Source organism: Lissotriton vulgaris, chromosome 8 (assembly GCF_964263255.1).
Source record: "Lissotriton vulgaris chromosome 8, aLisVul1.2, whole genome shotgun sequence".
Taxonomy (NCBI): Eukaryota; Metazoa; Chordata; class Amphibia; order Caudata; family Salamandridae; genus Lissotriton; species Lissotriton vulgaris.
This window is the reverse complement of record NC_141696.1, coordinates 1008111824-1008131477: the sequence shown is the minus strand read 5'-3', so window position 1 is coordinate 1008131477 and position 19654 is coordinate 1008111824.

The window sequence follows — 19654 nt, the reverse complement described above, 5'->3', positions numbered from 1 at the left end:
GCACGTTGATGGTGTGTGTAGACTTGCGATTGCGGTATATGTATTCGGTGTCCGCTGGTGGGCAAATCGGAATGTGCGTGCCATCTATGCAACCGATGATTTGGGGAAATTGTGCCATCTGGTAGAAGTCCGCTTTGGTTTGTAGCAGTTCTGCGTGGGTTGCAGGGAAAGAGATGTATTGGTCCATCCTGTGTATCATGGCGTCAAGGAATGTGTGGAAGAACCTTGACAGGCTGCTCTGGCTCACCCCTCCTGCTGCTGCTACACCACTTTGATAGCTGCCAGACGCTAGCAGGTGTAGGCTGCATAGCACCGGGATGTGCGCAGGGATGGCGTGTGCCCTTGGGGTGTGGTGGTCCAAGAATGGCTTGAGATCCCTGATGAGCTCAAGTATGGTGTCAGAGTCCAGCCTGTATCTCTGTAGTATCTCTGCCTCTGTGAGCATGAACAGGGTTATCCTCTGTCTGTAGACCTGTTCATTTCTTAGCCATTCCCTCTGTCCTTCCTGCTGTAGCCGTAGCCGCCTCGCAATGACATAGAAAGCTGCCATCCTGCAAGTTGCAATGCATTTTGGGCCTGTTTATATGGGTTGGAGTTGGTTACCACCTGATTGCAATCCATGGTAAATACCGAGTGAAATCTACCGATTTTGAGCCGATTTCGGTGTTTCTGTGCCTCCCTACATCTCCCCAACTGTCGGAATCGGGGAATTTCCCGATCGGCGATTCATACGAATCGGCATGTTTGCCGATTTGGCTCATGTCCGAATCGGTCTTTCTACCGATTCGGTACATGGACCGAATCGGTGATTTTCCGATTCGGTGTCACTAACGAATCGGTACATGGACCGAATCGGTGATTTTCCGATTCGGTGTCACTAACGAATCGGTACATGGACCGAATCGGTGATTTTCCGATTCGGTGTCACTAACGATTCGGTACATGGACCGATTCGGTGATTTTCCGATTCGGTGTCACTAACGATTCGGTACATGGGCCGAATCGGTCTTTGCATCCGAATCTGTGTTTTTCCGATTCGTTACATATCCGATTTTCGGTATGTACGTATCGGATTCTTTCCCATTCGGTACTCATTCCGATTCGGTTTTCACTCCGATTCTTCATGTTTTTTGTTCCCTACATCTCGATGGCTGTTTACCGATCGGTAAGGGCCAAAAATCGGTATTTTCGGCCGTTACCGATCGGTAACGCCCTACCTACATCGGGCCCTTGGTCCCTATTTTTAAGAAGGGAACTAGGGATAACCCCAGCAATTATCGTCTGATAGCCCTCCTCGACTGTATCGGAAAGGTCTTTGCGAAATGTCTCTTAAACTCCCTCTCCGATTGGGTCGAGGAAAACAATATCTTGCCTTTTGAACAGACTGGCTTCCGTAGGAGCCACGGCAAGTTAGACAACCTCACCGCTCTCCATGTGGTTAATGATAAATACGTGCAGGTGAGAGGCGGGGTTGTGTATGCCGCTTTTATTAATTTCTCCACAGCGTTCGACAAAGTAGATCGCAGAACGCTGTGGAGAAAATTGGCAGCTCTTGGCGTTCCAGCCTATCTGTTGGAGCTGGTTCGGTCTCTTCATACAGAGACCTGGTGTAGGATCTTGCTAGGGGGCGAAAGGGGGCTATCCCATCAAATTCCATCTCTGAATGGCCTCAAACAAGGCTGTTTATTGGCTCCCCTTTTGTTCTCCTTATATACGGTAGACCTTCCCGCCGCCTTGTCTGTCCGAGAGGGTATTGCCCCGGTGGTGGGGGGGACTTCTATATCCTGCTTGATGTATGCCAATGACGTCCTTATTTTAGACTTGACCCCTAAAGGACTTACACATCGGCTACATGCTCTTCATGTCTTTGCTGCCGCCCATGGCATGAAGATTAATATATCCAAAAGTAAAGTCATGTGCATAGCCGAAAAGAAGAAGTGCCGATCTGTAAATTTTGGTTGGTATATCGGCGGCCAAAAACTGGAGGTTGTTAAGTCCTATACCTTCCTGGGGAAAATCATCACGGCTAACTTGAGTGAGAGGCTCCATATTGAGCATAGTTCACGCAAAGCCCTCGCCCATGGCAAAGGTTTAAATTCCCTCTATCAGGCTACGGGGAAAAGGCACTTCTCGTGCTTATTGGAGGTGTATAGGTCTAAAATCCCCGCAACGATATTGTATGGTATAGAACTTATAGAGGTGAAATATTGTGACTTTTGCCATAAGATTGAGGGGAGACTCCTAAGATCCCTATCCTCCCTAAATACTGCGCGCTCTTTGGCCGCCTGCAGGCTCGACTTCGGTCTCAGGAGCAGCTGGGTACAGGGGTTATGTGCCCTAGTAAGATGGGTGGCATTCCTGGCTAGAGCTGAATTAGGGACGATGAGAGCTCTCCTCAGAAGCGAATTATAGGGTAATTTTAAAGAGTTTTCTCAACTTGTAAGGAATTTTAGAAAAGCCGTAACCCTTCTAAAATTAGATGAAAACACCTTGTTTTTGTATTCTCCCTTACAATTAAAACTCGTTTTAAAAGAGGCCTCGTGGGATCTATGTTTTCAGTCTGATAAAAAGTTAATCTGTGAAAAAAGGAATGTAGACCATCTCCTTAATTCCTATGTGATGAAGTCGGCCCAACCTTATGTTACATGGAACCTGCCGCATGGTATTCGTAGATTTTGGTTTCTTTTACGTTACGACCTAGTTCCTTTAAATCTACTCTTATCTAAATGGTATGGTTCTTCTTCTATGTGCAATTTATGTAAATTGAGTACCCAGGATTGTATGCATGTTTTACTGATTTGCCCTGCGCTCCGTAAATTGCGTCTCAGATGGTTAAAATGTATTTGTATCCGTCTGGGCATTTCCACTTTGAACGGCTTTCTCCATGCACTTTATTGGCCTCCTAATGAAATGTTCTGTTTCCATATTTTTAACTTTTTTAAAGGTTTTTTAGCTATTTATTAATATGCCTCTGGAGATGTTTGACATTGCGACCCGCTGTAGATTTGTCATTGTATGTTAGTTTTGTACTTAAATATGTTTTCTCAAACGTTATAATTTTGATATGTACTTGTCTCCTGCTTTTATTTTGTAAATTTTATGTGGCCCTCTTTTGAGAGCCAAAACATAATAAAAAATAAATTGAAATGAACAGCAGGAATTCTTTTCTCAGGTTTACCATTGAAATAGGAGGTAATAGCCTTGCCTTCCTTGACCTAAGGATTGTGGCCACTCCAGATGGCCTACAGTCAGACCTTTACAGAAAACCCATGTCAAGGAATTTACTCCTATTGTTTGACAGTCACCACCCTAGATCCTTAAGGGAGAACCTTCCCTTCGGACAATTTCTTTGTGTCCAAAGGAACTGTTCCACCATCTCAGCTTTCAAGGAACATTCTACTACATTGTGCAACCAGTTGATTTCACGTAAATACCCACCTAAACTAGTACGACGATCAATGAAATGGGCCAGCAATAACAATCGATTGGCATTATTGGAACCATCTACGCCTAAACCACCACTTGAAAGACTCACATTTGTACATACCTTTGAGACCCTTTCTAACAAAATCCAAAAGCTGGTTAAAAGCCATTGGCCAATTCTCAATTCTGGGCATATGACTATCCAAACTCCACTGTTCTCCTTCAAGAGGGTCCAAATTTGAGAGATAGGATGGTCCATACCAGACCCCGAGAAGAACAACCCAGGGCTTTGGGTTCCCTGTGGGACCTTCCTCCAATTACGGACACCACCCTTGCGGTTCATGTCAGGCGTGCCCACAAACCAAGAAAACAACAGAGGTCGACATAGGTACATCCAGACCTTGGAGACAGATGAAATTCACGAATTGCAACAGTGAACGATTAGTCTACCTGATAACATGTCCCTGCGGGTACAAATACATAGGAATGACCACGCGCAAAATACGCGTCAGGATATCTGAGCACAAAAGTACTATTCATTGTAGGAGACAGGCTACCAAGCTTACCACACATTTTTTAGAAGCACATCATTCTTCCACTGCATTCCAGTGGACTGTTTTGGAACAGCCATTCATTCCTTCTCACACTACTGAGGTGGCGCAATTTCTCCTTTTAAAAGAACAAAAATGGATCCTTAAGCTTGACACTCATCGTAGTGGGCTCAATGATGAGATTCCTTGGTCCTCCCTTTAAATGAACCACTTAGTGTGACCTATTCTGACACTCTAATATCTGTTATTTCAGAGGCGGGGTTTGCCAGGGTTTGATCGTTTTTTAGGCTACTGTAATGATGTGCCAGGGGATTTTTCCAGTTTATAACCTAGCCACGATCAGTTATGGGTTTTCGATCCCCTGACCTGCAGAATACGGCCTCCCTAACCTTTGCTTGCTCGGTGCGCTATCACGCACGCCCTTATTTTCTACTTGCCTATTTGAGCTTTAGTTAGCTACGAGGCCACTGGCAAGCCTTCAGTCAACAGTATTGTTTTCCTAGGTATCCCTGGTACCGCACGATAAGCTCCCAATAATATATGTCCTTACGAATTTCTGGCTCGGCGGACCAATCAGTAAACACATTGGAGAGCCACATGACCCATACAACCAATCAGCACGGCCCTTATAATCTAATGCGGTCTGAACCGCCGGTACCTCCCCAGTCGGTTCAGATGCCGACTTAGAAGTACCGACGGACAGGCCCACAATGACTGTGCTTGTGTCAGATATGCTTCGTCCCGGTAGTCGTTTGTGTTACTTGTAGACTTCCGGGTTTACTGTCTCTCTGTTAATGGGATCATTTTACGTTCAATAGACATGCTGCTCGTTTGCTCGTTTTTGGGTGTCTTTGAACGCCAATTACGGGCTAAACAAACATGAGATACTAATATATTTTAAAACTGGCTGTCACGAATCACGAATCAAATGTTTGTTTCTTTTGAACAGCTCCCAATGGGGGAATGTCAGTGTGTGGGTGAGCTTTCATAGAAGAGAGGCATGTTCTCGTTTTTCGTTTACTTGCCCCTTTTAGAGCGGTGCTTCACTCTACTCCTGAGCCACTGCCAGGTGGGGTGAGGTCGTCACTTCTTACAAGTTGTGGTAAGATTTATACAATTTTCTTTCATGTGGCATATAGTTTATATATCCTGAAATGTCGACTAATCACACTACGTGCATGAGTGATAAGAGTCAGTACTGGTGGCTAGACTACGCTTAAGGTCTATATACAACGGACCTAGCGATACTGTATGTTTATGTGTGTGTTTGCAACCTTTCTGGCACTTAACTTCTTTTTTCTGACCTTTTTAGTGAAATACATGACCAGTAAGAACAGACAAGACTCATCACCTAGAAACTGCAGGTAATCTCTGTACTTGTCTTTAAATCTGGTTTCTTATTGTCTTTTTTCACTTATTATTTCTTTTTATGATTGCAGTAGCAATATTTGTTGTAGGGTCCTGAAGAAAGCAAGGACAATCTTGTCCATTAATTGCTGAAACATGTCGACCTGGTTCCCTTTCTAGACAGCCAATTTTTTCAAACTGTCTTAACAAGTTTTTAATATTGGTGGAGTGAGTATCATCCGAATAAATTTTGTTCTGTACTCCCTCATCCAATTTTAATACACTCTTTTCTTTTATTTTTCACGTAGTTATCTGCACTGCACCACACTAGTCATCTTACGCTTTACCACTCACTAGCTCAGAGGAGTGGTACACCATACTACTTGTTATTTCAGTCGAAGGGACCTTCTAATATCTTGGTTTCCTTTTCTCTGAGAATAACACATCTGAGTAGATGGTCTTGAAGGAATCCCAAATGATGAAGAGCGGTTCCAAGTGGTGACTGATGGGCATCTTTGACCATCTACTAGGGTGTCATTGATTACCATCTTTCATAAGTCAGCTAGAAAGACTTAAGGTTTTTTGTTGAATGGTTGCTCACATTGTTAACTCACTTCTTTTTTAGACCCTCTGGCACTCTTTTGTTGTTAGGCATTATTGGACCAACATGTAGACAGAGCACGTAAATGTAAAAGAACAGGTCTCTTACTAAAACGCTCCAAAAAAACAGCAACAGCATGGTGTTCGTGTCCAAATTCTCAACGGTTTCATCCAGTATTAAAAACATTATCAACAAACGATGGGAACTACTTCAAGAAGAATAGGAGTTCAATGGTTTATTTAATCAGAAACCGCTGTTTGCTTTCACTAGAGCATGTAATCTCAAAGAAATTCTATCCTATAGAAAGGAAAACGTGATCGCGGCAAAACCAGGCACGACAAGATGTGGCAATTGCATTCATTGTAATAATGCCATTGTGGGGGATACACTCGTACATCCTAGAACAGGAGAGAAGATTAAGATCAAACAAGCATTTGATTGCAATTCTTCACATATTGTTTACTCCATTAAATGCCAATGCGGTTTACTTTTCATTGGTAAGACTGACAGGAAAATGAAAACCCGTTTATCTGAGCATAAGAGCAGAATCAGAAACAAGAACAGCACTTCAAGCCTCGCAGTACATTGGGAAGAAGCTAGGCATACCATAGCTCAGGTGAAGTTTCAAATCATTGAACAAATAGCAGCGCAGGATGAAGTTGATAATGTAAAATTACTTCTGCAAAAAGAACTATTCTGGATGAAAAAACCTAACACTTTAATGCTCATGGGGCTTAATGAAAAGTTGGACATGGCTTGCTTCCTGTAAAGGGCACACCACCTCTTTAGAGACACATTAATGTATTTTCATTCAATCAATCACACACCACTCTGACTGAGGAAATTACTAGTTATTTCATTTTTCCATATTAACACTCATTATCTTGTGGTCAGCAGGATTGCATTGAGTTTACACATGTTAATGTAGAGTAGGGGCTTGGACGGCAATGGGAAGAGTTGCCTAAGTCAAGAGCTCCGCTAAACCTCGGGATGAAACTAGGAAAAAGAGCGTGACACTGCAGACCAAAAAAGGAAACAAACATTGCAGTGCAAATCGGAACCCGAGCAGCTCCAAATGCAATAAAGACAGAAGCTAGAACCAACCAGACTACGAGCAAAAAAAGAAAACTCTGCACCAACGGAACGGAGGTCGCAGCCCAGCAAAATGGCAGCGGAAGGTAGAGACCCCTGACGCAAACGCACCGATCGAGTCCACAGTGTGAAACCGTGCCCACCAACGAGGTCAGTGCCTGCACCGCAGTGCTTCAGACCCCCCGTCGATGCCGACAGCCGACACCCGAACGGCGAGATAGTTTAGATGCCACAGAGTGTCCACACTGCATTGACTGATTAAACAAAAGTGAAACTGATTCCGCTGCGGTGGCAGCCATTTTAACACAAGAAGGAGGAGCGAAAGGAAGAGCAATAAAGCCGATGTGCAGGGCTAAGTTTGATTTCGAAACGAAGCATGTCTTGCACAATAACAATCCTTACCGTTCTTTCATAGGATTATGGAAGAGGTATATTGACGATATCCCCCTGATTTGGAAGGACAATGAGACCAACCTTGCACAATTCCTGACTTGGATTAATACTCGAGACCCTTACATGAAGTTCACCAACCACTGCAGTAAAGAGAGGTATTTTTAGATGTAATCATCACAATAAGCGGAACAGGTTTAACAACAAAAACGCATTATAAACCTACAGCCAAGAATAATCTGTTAGAATTCTCGAGTTTTCACCCCAGACCTTTGAGGGAGAACCTACCCTATGGCCAATACCTCAGGATAAGGAGGAACTGTAGCGACATCAAGGACTACAAAACCCAAGCTGCAGACCTCACTGAAAGACTAAAATCACGAGGTTTCCCGAGTAAGATCCTGGACAAGGGAAACAAACGCGCAAGAAACCAACCTCGGGAAGCACTCCTGGAAGATACTGTCAAAGAACCTTCCGACATACCAATAACATGTGTGACTACATATAGTCCTATCTCAGATGCGATGAAAAAATCGGTGAATAGACACTGGAATATCATAACAAGCAACAGAAAGACCTGGGAGAAACCGCTCTTTTCTTTTAAAAAAGGAAGAAGTCTAAAGGATTCCTTGGTGCATACACGCCCGAAAATGGACGTACCTAACACGTTCAATGTGCGGTCCGTCACTGATGCATGGGGCCTCCCACCAGTGACTGGACATTTTCCCTGTTCAAACTGCAGTGTTTGCCACTTGGCAACGCATACGAAACAACTCTCTCTGGAACCAGGAAAAATATGGACACAGAGGACACACACCAACTGCAACTCCATGAATGTAGTGTACTTAATAACATGTCCGTGTCTGAAGAGATACGTAGGAATGACAACTCGCAAGGTGAAACAGCGGATCTGCAAGCACCGCAGCAACATCAGGTGCCGCAAGTCAACAACTAAGATGAGCGAACACTTACTCCAGCAAAACCATACACCGAATGACCTTCGCTGGACAGTAATCGAACAGATCACCACGGAAAGAAATACTGCCAGTATTCTTTTCGAGAAAGAACAACGCTGGGTCTATAGATTGGGAACTCAAAATCACGGCCTGAATGACCAAATACCTTGGTGTTCAGTGCTCAAACGTTAATATATTCTGCAACCTACCCTTTCTTCAGCCTCCTAGGTCTAACATTTTCACACAACGTTTTTGTCCCTCCGGGCTCCATTGAGGCCGAATTCTGCTGAACATCTCCCCCTCTACTGGGAACTGAACTGAACCATGGCGAATAGGTTCACTCCAATATGCTAGTATTTGAGTAATCTCCCCCAGACATTGTGGATATCCCCGGGTAATAACTACTAAATAACACAGTTATCTATCCCGTCCCCGTAAAAAGTACCTTTCACGTTTATCATTTGTGTGCCACAATATACCTTTACCGACATTATCGGTCTCCTACTTCATCAAGATCCGACATTAGATCCCCCACCCCTGGTCTATGTCCTTCTTACGTGGCAACATGGCCCGTTCCTCACTAAACACTCAGCAGTCACCTTGACAACCATGCGAGGGCTTGACTTCCAAGCCTCGCTTTGATTCGTCTTTCCATGATTGGAGGCCTACACGCGAGCGTCATTACATGCCTGCCTCGCTTCGCCCCAAGCGTTTTAAGCCTCGATTTGAACCAGTCTGCTGATTGGAGGCCCATACGCTAGCATCATCACTTGCTGGCCTCGCCTCGCTCCCACGGGACCAAGCCACGCCCTTAGCCCCGCGAACACTCCTTATTACCATCTCTCCGTTTCCGGATTACCATCCACGGGGTCCGGTAGAAGGAGTCGCTAGGTGCCGAGCGGGTGTTTGGCGTTGCGGGCGTAAGACCATCAATCAGATCAGCGCTCAGCTAAGTAATCTGTAGCTTGTGTTCCTTCCCTAAATGTGCATCTAACCTCTATATCCTTTCCCAGGGCGTGCCATTGTCGCCACCACCCCCCTCCCGAGACCCATGAGGTGTGGATCTTTTAAATTACAAGTGAGAACCTCTCTACTTACTTATTTTAAACCTTTGATTAGTGCTTATCTTTATTATCACCACCACTAGCCCTGCATTCGGGCACATTGATCGCTGAACCACAAGTGATGTTAATGCAACCATCCTGACAGTCGGCGATCGTTTTCTTTTGCCTTAATGCATGCCTGAGACTGCCTGTACCCCAGTACAGTGTCTAAGGCACTAATGTAGTATTATATGGCATCACGGGCACGCAGATTGATTAGCCCAAGCACAGTGCAATGAGAACTGTTATTGCAAAATACTTTCCAGTCCTACAATGTTAATGTCAAGTTATTGTCTTCAATGTGTGTTTGTCATTTTCTTTCAGACCACAGGTTCCTCAAATTCAGAAGGAACACTCACTTTTTCTGGTTTGTTCTTTTTTGCACCTATTTTACACAAAATTGTAACTTTCACGTCCTCTGGTGAGGGTGGGCCTTAGCGCGTCTACACCACCGAGGTACACTACTACACGGTCCTGATGAAAGCCCAGTAAAATCTACACATAAATGGGCAGAAACATGTCGACCCCACTCTAAGTGGAAATACCCAACACATTAGTTGGTAAATTTCCCAACACATATTTTAACCAATGCCTGGCTGACCACAGAATAAAGGTTTTTGTATGGTACAGCTCGTCGACATTTTTAATTCACTTATATTTTTCACACCATTGTCACGAAAAACCAGCTCCGCAGTAACCTGGCGTTGTAGCACACCAGGGAAGCATTCAGCTTCTCCTGGTGGGCCCGATGATGAAGCATGTCACCACCCAGGGTGGTGAGTGAGGGCTTCTAGAAAAAATGCCGAATTGACCTCCACTGTGAACTTTTAGGTTGATTTCATTTTCTCAAAAAACTGTGCTTAACTATTTCCTTTTCTGACGACACTCTTCTGTTGTTTGACATTGGGCTAAGTTTCAAAGCACCCCCCAGCGCTTCGTATCAGCCCCGCAGAAATCACAAGCATAACGGATATAGACGCCTAAAAAAACCCTCGCAATCACCATCGCTGTATCCAAACAGGCGAAAGTGAAACCTGACACTCGAATAACACGGGGTAACCATCTTGACCCAAAAGTGGGCGGGTCAGAGAGGAAAAGCGAAGGCAATCGAACGGGAAAAGAACGGTCAAAGGAAAGGCGAAGCAGTCAACAAAAGACCGGCGGAGAGGGCACAATATATATAGGGCTCCCGGTTTTATGGTATTTATTTTTTTGCCGTTTTCGTCTGTATTTATCCATATTTATTTTTGGGGCATTTTTTCTGTATTTATCCACATTTATTTTTCCCACACGCAAAAGACGATGGTACAGCTAGTATTTTTCCACATTTATTTAAATTGAAAACACAGCGAAAAATAAAATGCCTTTCTACACTTGAAGGTGAAGGCATTGAGTAAACTTAGTGCTGCACTACTTCTATAATATACAGGAAATGTATTGCATTTGTTAGTATGACAGTATAAATTGATCCAACTTTTGAGTGCCATGCTACATACATCAGCTGCAATTCCCACAAAAAAAGTCTGCATTTTTCCTAGTATTTTTTTAATGCCTCCTAAGTGAAGTGTCTTGATTTGTTTTGATCCTATTAAAATCTTTTTATCCATCTCACTTCAGTTCCAAAAATGGAGCTTCATTGTGCTTTCCTAACTGCGGGCCCGATTCACAGAATGAACTTACTACTTTTGGCATTCACAGAATGCACTTACTACTTTTGGCATTCACAGAATGAATTTACTCATTTCGGTATTCACAGAAGTTAGGACTACTAACTTTAGGACTCCTAAATGCCTTCTGTGAATACTGAAAGTCTTAAAATTAGGATTTTTCTCAATTTAGTAGTAGTAAAGTTAGGACTACTAACTTTAGGACGCCTAAATGCCTTCTGTGAATACCGAAAGTCTTAAAATTAGGATTTTTCTCAATTTAGTAGTAGTAAAGTTAGGACTACTAACTTTAGGACGCCTAAATGCCTTCTGTGAATACCGAAAGTCTTAAAATTACGATTTCTCTCAATTTAGTAGTAGTAAAGTTAGGACTACTAACTTTAGGACGACTAAATGCCTTCTGTGAATACCGAAAGTCTTAAAATTATGATTTCTCTCAATTTAGTAGTAGTAAAGTTAGGACTACTAACTTTAGGACGCCTAAATGCCTTCTCTGAATACCGAACGTCTTAAAATTACGATTTTTCTCAATTTAGTAGTAGTAAAGTTAGGACTACTAACTTTACTACTACTAAATTGAGAAAAATCGTAATTTTAAGACTTTCGGTATTCACAGACTAAAGTTAGGACTACTAACTTTACTACTACTAAATTGAGAAAAATCGTAATTTTAAGACTTTCGGTATTCACAGAAGACATTTAGGCGTCCTAAAGTTAGTAGTCCTAACTTTACTACTACTAAATTGAGAAAAATCGTAATTTTAAGACTTTCGGTGTTCACAGAAGGCATTTAGGCGTCCTAAAGTTAGTAGTCCTAACTTTACTACTACTAAATTGAGAAAAATCGAAATTTTAAGACATTCGGTATTCACAGAAGGCATTTAGGCGTCCTAAAGTTAGTAGTCCTAACTTTACTACTACTAAATTGAGAAAAATCCTAATTTTAAGCCTTTCGGTATTCACAGAAGGCATTTAGGAGTCCTAAAGTTAGTAGTCCTAACTTCTGTGAATACCGAAATGAGTAAGTTCATTCTGTGAATACCAAAAGTAGTAAGTGCATTCTGTGAATGCCAAAAGAAATAAGTTCATTCTGTGAATTGGGCCCTGCGATTATATTTTGAAATATTTGTGTGGTTCATTCGCATTTATTAAAATCTTGTTACCAAAAACTGACATCCTGCAGCATTTCCTTTCACACTCCATGTACCCCAGCAATATATTCACATATTTCTTATTACAAAATCCTCTCCCCTTATAGTCAGAGAAAGTAAACACATTTTTCCATGTTGAATGAATAAGCAGAAATGTGTGGGAAGACAGACTGTCACTTGCCCTCTGCGTTTGAATTAGCAGCAATTGTGACTAGTTAATAAAGCAAAGGCGCCTTTGTTGCTCATTCACCCTCTGAACTCCAACATGGCAATTTTGGGGGTGCTGCAGCGCCTCCCACGCCCCTACTTCCAAGCCCTAATTTTCCATTGAACTACAAATGTAGTGCAACATTCTGGGGACTGTCCTCTGCAAGATGGGTGTGCACTTTTGCAGTTGTTGCAGTTTAAACTCATGACTACAAGTACCAGGATGCAACAGAGTAGCTAAGATGTGATGCACTGTTCAAATATGACCTGAGCGCCCTATGATCTTTGCCGTTAGTGAGAATTCTGTGTGTCACATGTAGCCTGGCAGTGTGTCTATGCAGAAAACAGGCTGAAGGTATGAGGAGTAACCTGTACCAGAATGCAATGGGAAGTCATAGCCAGACTGGGCTACTCAAGTCTGACATGGTATGTTATCAGCAGGCTGACAGTGTGCCTACACACCAGATACAGCCTTTACAAACAAGGACTACAAGTACCAGAATGCTCTAGTAAAACGAGAACACCCACATGGACATTTTGTCTTCTTGCCTTCGGTCAGCAGGAGGAGTAATGCAAGGACCAGATGAGCTGTACAAGTCTGACAAGGGAATGTGCAATGCAAACAATTTATAAAATGATGCTTCAGCCAGTCCCGGAAACTGTGATGGATGGAGGGGATGCTGCTCCCTGAGCCTCCCTGCAGCCAGCCCGCACAGAAAGTCCTTAAGCACATCGAGTTCAGGAAGGAATTTCCTTCCCTGGGAGTCCTACCCAGCTCCTGTGTAAACAGCTCCTGGCACCCCGTACCAGGGCCTGGTGGCAGCAGGCACAAAGGGTCGCTATCAACTTTCTCAAGGCCCATGCTTTGTTCAGTGTTTATCAGCTCACCTGGGGAGCTTAGCTGCGAAAAGCCCCAGGAGTTTAAAAGTTATTGGGGCCAGCTCACACCTTTTTGGAACTTCACAGGATGCAACAGCCCCTCCCAGACCTCGCACAGGCTGTGGACAGCCCATTGTCATTCTGACTGCAGATGATTATCAAATTTAGAATGACAATGGACTGTCTGCCTTTAACATAACGTGCACTGCAAGTGAGTGTCTTTGAGGCGAGTGACTGACTTGGCACCAGTAGATTGTAGCAGAGGAGCTTAACGTGTTCCCGAGGTGTGCTTCCTCACTGCTGATTAGCACATGCCAGAAGGTGACCTCATCCATGCACAGTTTTACTAGTATTTTTCCATTTCTAAATACAAATACAGACAATGGAAAAATTGTTTTCCGTCTGTATTTATGTGTATAAATCCGTAAAAACGGAAAACCGGGAGCGCTATATATCACCTACTGTTAACCAGTACCCCCGAAATCATCGTCGCCTTCACCGATTAGGCAAAAGCGAAACAAGCCACTCCCACTGCTATGGAGGCAGCCATCTTAACCCAAAAAAGGGAGCGGGACAAAGAGGAAAAGCAAAAGAAAGCACCAAGCAGGAAAGAACAGCGAGGGAAAAGCGAAGCAGTCAACAAAAAGACTGGCCGAGAGGGCAGGCATAATAAAAATACTGACACGCAGAGCAGACCTAAAAAAAAAAAAAAAGCTGTATGCACAATGGCACACGGGCACAGAGGCAGCGTAGTGCAGGAGAATTAGCCGCCCCAGGCACTAATACACGCATAAAGACCCCGTCAAGAGCAAGCAGTCAACAAAAATACCGGCACAATAAAAACTGACACGCAGAGCAGAACACAAATGTGCAAACAGATCGAAAACACTGAGAACGAAAGGGCAGTAAGCTATCACGGGGGCAGCAAAGTGAGGGAGGAGGAACCGCCCCAGTCATTAACACCACTAGATAAGACATAAAGGCAAAAAAAAAAAGAAGTAACAAAAAAAACAGAAGGTTGATAGCGCCTATCAAGCTCACACAGAAAGAGTGCACAGTGTGAGTGCAAAACACCAAGGCACACCACAAAAGTCGGGTAACACGAGAGTGCCAATCGACGGTGGGACAAGAAAAAAATGGACAATACTGCCAAATCCAGAATAGCAAGCACAATCACGGCGGAGAGGAGGCCCTTAAGAAACGCAGTGCTCAAAAGAGCATTCGGCCCGGAGGGTACGAAAGAAAGCAAGCAGAAGAGCCCATATGCCGCCCTAAGAACAAACGAGTACAGCAAACTGGCCAACAAGAGCGGGCAACCCAGCTCATATCACTGGGTAATAACAAACTTTTGATAGCTAAAAGAGGTCTAGGAAAAATGGCAGCAAACGAGAGAAAGCTGACACAATAACCAAATAAAAACAAACCTGATGGACACCCAGAATCCCCTTTCAAACAGAACGCGGACATCAGTAGCACGCTGGACAGCATACTTAAAAACTGGCTGAAGTCCACGACCTGGCCAAATCAACGAAAAAAACTACTGACGCTATACAACTCGAACTAGCAGCTGTCAGGGCGGACATCCACACGACCAAAAATAGAATATCAACAGTGGAACAAAGGGTTAGTGGCATAGAAGACAGGTCACAGCTCACTAGGAAAGAGATGGGCAACATTGCTAAGGCAACAACAGACCTTCGTAAGCAAGCAGCAGACTTTGAAGACCGACAGAGAAAAGGTAACAAAGGATTCTGGGAGTACCAGAAGGAAAAGAGGATAATGCTGGCTCGTGCGTTGCATTGGTACAGAGCCTTATATCAAAACTAACAAATCTCAAATTCTCAAATTCGAAAACCTCTTCGAGCTGGACAGATTCCCGGACTTCAAACAAACTAACAGATCGGGCCAAGGCCAATAATATGCAAACCACTATGCTCACACCAAGCAGACGCCATCTTTGGAGTAGCGAGGAAGAACCCCAACCTACAATGGAATGGTAACAAGATTATCTTCACGCAGGACTACTCGAAGACAACTGTAGACATCAGAAAAAACTTCTTAGCCCAAAGAGAAAAGCTAAGGAAAGAACACATCAGCTTCAGCAGCCCATCAAGGTTCAGGATAAACAACAAAGGAGCTGTGATAACCTTCAAAGACCCAGATGAACTATTGCGATACCTATCGGGCCCACACTACAAGAAATGGAAATGACAGCAACGTCAAGCAAAAGAAACGCCTCACCAGACCCTCTAAACGAAGCAGATTAGATCAGAAGACACTACTGTCAATGAAAGAAAGAAAAACTGGCAACAGATTACAAAGATTACACCTAACGGAAAGATGGAAAGACAAAGTAAAAGATCAACTCAGGCAACAAGCCAACAAATTCTACCTCATGAGCAGACAAGCTCAACCACAGCTTACAACGAAACCTACCTCATAGAAGACCTAGAAGAACGAGCCGACGATAGCAGAGGACAATAAGGTCACTACAGACGCTAAAGAAGAAGAGCAAAAACAAGGACTCAAAGAAGGAAAGTCTACCCAGATGATCCAAGAAAAGAACTATCTATATCCTTTGAAACTCTATTCAGACTAACTGCTACTGATCAGGGAGGGGTCTTAGCCATGTCCACCAATTCAACGAGACAAGAGAAATACAGCTGTACAAGACTAATGCATTAAGCTGTCCGAGGCTGTAGGGGGGCGGGAGGGACCTTGCTGTTTCATGCCTACAGTTTGACACTTAGGAAGGGGAGGGGATGTGGGGAGGGGTTGGGAGGGAGAAAGGGAAAAGTTTTTCTGTTCCGTCTGTCATGTTTGCCCTGTTTGTCAAGTTTGTCCAGTATGTCATGTCCACGTCCATAACACAGACTCAGCCAGAAACTGCAGAGCAGCGGCAGGCCATTACCTACTAATATCATGCACATAGAAAGACCGAAGGCATCCCAGAAACTCAGTAAAGTCATGATGTTAAGACCACAATCCGTTTGCCAACACAATGAATAGCAATAATGTACTGCTGTCTGATCTAAAGATTATCTCTCTCAACGTCAAGGGTCTGAACCACCCGATTCAGAGGAAAAAAATATTAGATTACCTGGCAAAGACTAAGTACGATATTATTCTCCTACAAGAAACCAAACTCTCCTTGGAAGTTCACAAGAAACCAATCTCTCCTTGGAAGATGCGAGCAGGCTTAGAGCGAGGTGGATTGGCCAGCTAGCTTGCTCACCAGCGGTTGGCAAAAAACGTGGTGTTATCACCATAGTTAACACTAAATCAGAGTTAACCATTGAGAGAGAGCACCACGACAATAAAGGTAGATTTCTAATCACTCAACTCAAAAGAGGAGAAGAAACCATACTAGTAACAAACATATATGCACCAAACACAGATGACACTACATACCGGGAAGGGGTGACAAGGGAGCTAGAAGCAAACCAGGCAATCAACATGAACATTGTGGCTGGGGACTTCAACTTAGTCCTAGACCACAACCTTGACAGACAATCAGGCTCCCAAACACAGTCCCCAGCATCCTACAAAATTCTGAAAAACTTGTGCAACAGATTCGACCTACAAGACCCATGGAGACTACAACACCCAGACACTGGAGACTACACCTTCTACTCTAATCCACACAACTCCTACAGTAGAATAGATTACATCCTCATTTCAGGCACACACACCTGATAGAACACACAGATATTGCAGTGAGGACAATCTCAGACCATTCGTGCACCAGTCTACAGCTAACAGGCCGACATAATGAGCACACCACACGCAGGTGGCGGTTCAACAACATAACGTTAGCTAAACAGGAGGACAAAAACAAAATTGAGAAAACCATCAAGGTTTACATAAAAGAAAACAACACACCAGACATAGATCCAAAAAGTTTATGGGACGCCCTTAAGGCGACCATCAGAGGAGCGCTGATAGAAATCAAGGCCAGAAGAGACAGGGAAGCAAAGGAACAGTAGGCCAGCTAGAAACAGACAATAAACAACTGGAAACTAAGCACATCGGGGACACCTCAGACAAAGCTGTCCTGGGTGAACTTACAGGCAAGAAATACGAGTTTAACAGGATTCTTAGAGAAAGGGTAGGTCTGTGGATAAGAAAATACAAACAAATTAACCTATGCGAAGCTAGCAAAGCAGGTAAAATACTAGCATCATATCTCAAACGCAAGCACAGACAACACTGTATATCCACAATCACAGATTCAAACAACAAGACACACACCGACACAAAGAAATCCTACATACGTTTATGGAATTTTACAAAGACCTATACACAAAAGACGACAGTATTGACCAAGAGGGCAGCGCAGCCTACCTAGACAGGTTAAACCTACCCAAGATAACGGAAGAGGCAGCCAAGACACTAGGCCAAGACATAAAAATGAGTGAGATCGCCACGGCTATAAAGTCACTAAAAGACAATAAAGCTCCAGGTCCAGAGGGATGCACAGCACCCTTCTACAAAACGTTCCAAACCCATCTTCTCCCAGTCCTGACGAAAACCTTCAACCACTGTGCCAATTAACGGAAACCATGTCACAGGCCAACATAATTGTCATACCTAAAGAAGGCAAAGACCTGCAATGGCCCAAAAACTACTGCCCCATCTCACTAATAAACTTGGACTGCAAGTTATACTCCAAAGTGCTAACCACAAGACTAAACAAAATACTACCACAACTAATTGGAAATACACAGGTAGGTTACATGAAAACACACATGTCTCATGATAACACAAGACTCCTCTGCCAAGTCATAGAGCACTCCTCAAAATCACTTAACTCTGCGGTAGCAATCATGTTAGACGCAGAAAAGGCCTTCAACAGAGTATCCTGGCATTTCCTAGACAAGTGCATGCAGACATACAAACTAGGTGACGGATACACAAAGAAAGTGACTGCATTTTACAAAAACTCTAAAGAACAGATAGCTATTAACGGAAGTTCTTCAGCCCAATTCAACCTTAAGAGAGGGACAAGACAGGGCTGCCTGTTATCCCGCTACTGTTCCTATTAGCACTCAAACCCCTGATTAGAGATACTTTGAAGAACAGTGAGATAGCTGGCGTAACAATCAACAACACCACAGCCAAACTTGCTGCCTATGCGGATGACTTACTCATAATAACGGAGAAGCCAGGCCAATCTATACCAGCACTCATGCAAACAATTGAAACATACGCCAACCACTCAGGGTACAAACTCAATAGAGACAAATCAGAATGTATGCCTCTCAACATACACACAAGCAGAGAGGTATTGGAGACCTCGGGGCTGACTTGGCAACCAGGGTTTGTCAAATGCCTGGGTATTCAATTTGGGAAAAGTCTAAGAAGCACCTTAGAACAGAATGAGTAAACAACTCTGGAAAAGATCAAGGTACTACTGGAAACCTGGTTGCCCAGATTCATAACCTGGTGGGGCAGAATTGACACTGTTAAGATGATGATCACTCCCATAGCTAATTATCTTGCAGGCATGCTACCTATGGCCCTCATAGACGATTTTCACAGAAAGATAGACCAAATTCTAAACAAATTTATGTGGAGGGATAAGAAACCCAGAATAAGCCTCCAAAACTGAGACTCGAGAAGAAACTGGGTTGGCTCAATGTGGCGGACCTGAGAACATTCCAATTAGCCTTCATAGCCAGACAGGGGATGCACTGGGTGATCCCGAAACAGCAATACACGCCGACATGGCTCACCTTAGAGGAGGCCATTCTAAATACCACAAACCCAATAACACTCCTCACTACCAACAAACAGGCACTTGAGAACAACCCGATCTTCAGGATCACAAGATATGCACTGCTCAAAGTAGATCAGAAACTCGTAAATAGTATAAAGAACTCGCATTGGGAAACACTCTGGGCAAACCCCAAGATCAAATACAAGGGGAAGCCACTCAACAAAGAGTCATGGAGGAAAATAGGAGTTTCATTCCCAGCTCAACTCGAAGCTGAAGGAAAACCCTACACCTTTAACAGCCTGAAAATAAGACATGACCTTCCCGGAATACAGTTATACAATTTCCTGGCAATCAAAACAGCCTTAACAAAGTCAAAACTAGCCAAACATAAACCATCAATCTTTCACTGCATGGAAACCATAAACAGGACAGGGCACCAAATCTCACTCCTGCACAAACTCCTCCGTCCTGACTCCACCAAGCTCAACGCTAAAAACACTGACTACTGGGAAACCCAAATAGGCTCCAAACTCACAGAACAGGAGCTACAATCCCTCTGGGCCTCCCC